Source organism: Lolium perenne, chromosome 7 (assembly GCF_019359855.2).
Source record: "Lolium perenne isolate Kyuss_39 chromosome 7, Kyuss_2.0, whole genome shotgun sequence".
Lineage (NCBI taxonomy): Eukaryota > Viridiplantae > Streptophyta > Magnoliopsida > Poales > Poaceae > Lolium > Lolium perenne.
In genome coordinates, this window is record NC_067250.2 from 181,215,780 (window position 1) to 181,219,700 (window position 3,921).

The 3,921-nt window shown below is 49.4% G+C and overlaps 1 pseudogene; it reads right to left on the reverse strand.

The window, feature by feature from the left end:
- Nucleotides 1-2,275: 2,275 nt before the first annotated feature.
- Nucleotides 2,276-3,921, reverse strand: LOC127315728 (BTB/POZ and MATH domain-containing protein 2-like; annotated as a pseudogene).

Consider the following 3,921-nt stretch of genomic DNA (forward strand, 5'->3'; position numbering starts at 1 on the left):
CAAAAACATTTGTACTATCTGATTAAACCATAGAAACACCATAGCACTAAAAGTATTGTTCCAATAAAATTGATTATAATATAAATTATTTGTTTTTGAATATATTTTTCGAGGCCTAGCTTAGTCAATGAATATATGCTACTCTCTCCGTTCAATTTTTTAAGACATGGTAGATATTTCAGTATTATAAGTCGAGAGTAGATTGCCATGAAATAAAATATTTTAGTTTTCCAATTTTATAGATGTTAAAATAAGTAGTGGCCAAAGACATACGTGCATAAGTTTTGCTTAGACAAAGTACAACTTTATTTTGAGTGTATTTCTTTTTTGCTCGGGGGCATGGCCTCCATAGATCTTTGAGGATTGGTATTTCTGGATTTCTCGTGAAGTTCTTTTCGCACTTTAATCTACATCTTTATCGAGTTCTTCTCCGCCTGATTAATAAAAAGTTGAGCGTTTGAGCTTAGTGATGTTTGCAACTTGTGACCTCAAAACAATTTGTAACCTGCACTTTTTAGGTAATGTTTCTCTCTAGAAAAGCGCATCAAAATTGAAAATTCACATGTTCTATGACACAAAACGTACTCCAAAGGCGTATCTGTATTACTATTTTCAATAGATGATCATGACAGGTAATAGATGATCTCTATCTATCTATCTACTTACTTAGGATCAGCCAACCACGTTGCTGCCACGTGCGACGTGCCATGTCTATCGGAAGGAAGCACGTGATGCACTGAAGTGTTGCTCTCGGAGTTCCGTCTGCTATCGTGTGTCTGTCTAATCCGGCCGTGTTTCGTTAATGTTGTGTTTGGATGCAGCGAATTAGGCATGAAATTGAATTGGCAATGGAAAACCAAATCCATCAATTCAATGGAATACCACAAATCATGTTTGGATGCGCGTGGTATTCAGTTATAGAATTCACGTTTCAATGGAATACCAAATCCTGTTTAGATGTCATATGTGTGGAAATGAGAGTATTTTTGACTTTGAACAACATAATCTCTGTAATATGCATAAAAATATACCAGTATATTATTTCAGATGTTTCTCACTATTATTTTTCACACAATAATATATTAATAATCCAGAAAATATAATACACATGACAAAAATAGTACACAATGGATACATAATGTCTCACAAAAATAGCACAAAGTGGATAATAAAAGTGGATACATCATGTCTCACAATGGATAATAAAAAACCATGGTCAGCATCACATCTGCAAGATTTGTTCAGCATCACATTAACATGAACCATTCGGTTACAGGAAGAAAAAGCACTAGATTTGATACTTTCCATGAGTTAATCTCACTAATATAGCTGCTATGTTAATTCCTAGAGCATCATCCGGCCCAAAAAAGCACTAGAGCATCGCTGTTATGGTAAGATTGGAGCTGGCGGGCGCGGTGCCGGACGGGAGCCGGGCGCAGGGCCGGATGGGAGGAGGCAGAGCTGCCGGAAGGGAGCCGGGCTCGAGCCGGACGACCGCATCATGCGCGGCTGCGCCGAGTGGAGCTGGCGAGCGCGGGGCCGGACGGGAGCCGGGCGCGGGGCCGGACGGGAGGAGGCAGAGCTGCCGGACGGGAGCCGGGCGCGAGCCTCCCGCCGCCGCCGCCGCCGTCGCCTAGGGTTAGGAGAGGAGCAGCCAGGGGGACGGGCGAGATGGGGAGAAGCGGCCAGGGGGACGATGGGAAGAAGGAGGCTGCGTACCGGGACGAACGGCGATGGCGGGCGAAGCTCCAACGGCGGCGGCGGGTCGGCGGCGGCTGGTCGAAGCTCGCACCGCGGCGATGGGGAGAAGCTCGCGACGAAGAGGCTCGCGCGCGATAACGTTTCCGAGCGCATTTCCGAGGTCTGGAGCTCGGAAACGGCTCGCTCGTTATTTTGCTCGGTGTGTACCCCGCGCGGAATTGGTTGCTCGATTCCAGGGTCTAATTCACAGGACATCCAAACAGCAGAATTGAGGCTCCAATTCTAGATTCTCCAATTCCAAGCTCAATTCTTTGCATCCAAACACAACATAAGAAAAAATGGAGGTGCAAAATCCACGAGATCAGCCGTGACGTCATCGTCGTACCATCATCGTCGTTAGGGCATTCCAGCCGCTGTGGCCCCACGGGCTTAAAACGCCGCCTTTTCTGGGCCGCCGCGGCGCAAAACAGCGCGAAACTGAACCCTGGGGGGCGCGTTTACCAGCCGTGACCAGACTCAGGATTTCGGCCCAAAAATTCAAAAAAAGTCGGTTGCACGAAAAAGGTGAGTGCATTCATATTTGTGGCAAACTCGCCGAGATTACATAGTACAAACTTAAATAAAAACTTCTAAAAACTTAATTTTATTCGGCCCCAACACGGCTACTTCAGGCCCAGGCTTAGGCGGATGGCCTAGCTATAGTCGCCGTCGTCGTCGCCATCATCGTCGTCGGAGCCGTCCTCGCCGCCGGGGACCCTGCTCGGGCCTTGGCCGTCGTCGCCGGTCTTCCACTTGCTCAGGAGCAAGGTGCGCCTGAGCTCTTCGTCCTCGCTGTCGGAGTCGAGTATGTAATACTCAAGGTCCGGCGCCACCGGAGGAGGAGGGATGCGGCTACGGCAGCCTGCTGGCGCCGCTCCTCGCGCTTGCGCTCCAGCTCGGCGAAGGCTTGACGCTGGAGTTCCAGCTCCGCCTCGCAAGTCTGGCGGATGCTCTAGTTGGCGGCGAATTCCTCGCTCGCCGGCTGGATGGTGTTGAAGGAGAGCTCCTCCGCCTCCTTCAGGCCGGCAGGAAGCTATTTATGTGCGACTAAACTACCAATGTGCAGCGAAGACTTTGATCTGCCAAGCCTTGTCTTCTTCCACAGTTCATCTAAAACCAAAGGACAGTTTGCTTTGAGCTCAGCATACTCTTGGCTTGCCATTACTTCATTTATTTGCATTCTATCCAAAGAGGCAATAAACTGAACGCAAGCATCATTTAGCCTGACGCAACGATGTTGATCAGCCAAAGCTAGTGTAGTCACCACGGTGTTCACATCATTGTTCTCACAAAGGATGCTTTCACATAGAATCTTGAGCCTTTCCACTGCATACCTATCCGCCGCCACAAGCAAATGCCTAGTTGTGTCGATGTAGTCATTACGGTCAAGATCATCCATGGCGGGCAGGGAATCAGTGTAGATAAAATAAAGCAGGGCCTCATAGACAACGGGTTGCATGTCAGAGATGATGACCCGGTTCATGTCCTTCTCACTCATCGCGCCATATAGCTTAGCTTTGAAGACTGGTGAACGCATCGCGAGCACCGTTTTGTGCGCAAGAAAGGCCACTCCTTCAACCTCGGAACGCACGTCGGTGTCCTCTTTCCCCTGCAACAGGTTCTTGAGATGCTCTATGATGTCGGACGGGCGGACGGCGGCACCTTGGGTAACGATTCCACATCCCTGACAATGGTGATGGCGCACTCGATCGTGAGGCGGTCGTCGTGAAGGTAAGGCGACACCTCCAGGTCGCTCCTTTTCATGAAATCATGATGGCCGCACCACATGTTACTGCCGGAATCGAATTTGTATGTCGTCCTTGGGATGGTATAGGGGAGCATTGACCCAGTGCCGTCCACGAGACTGAACTGAAAGGATGCTCTCATCCCCCTGATGTTCTTGTTCTTGCTCTTGAAAAAGAGGTACGCCGCCACGTAGTCCTTGAAATAGCCAAGGACTCCGCAGGGGAAGAACTGAATTTGCCAGTCGTAGCCGCCGACAGTGAACACGGCGGATCTTAAGCTGTCACACTCTCTGAGTCGCTCCCGGTGCAAGCTGTACCCCGAGATCTCGAGCACATGCACGTGAGAGCCCAACGACGTCTTCGGGATTAGGTCGCCGTCATACCAGCAGTTCTCCGCCATCACCTCGACGCGGCGCGTGGACGTCGTGCCTCCCAT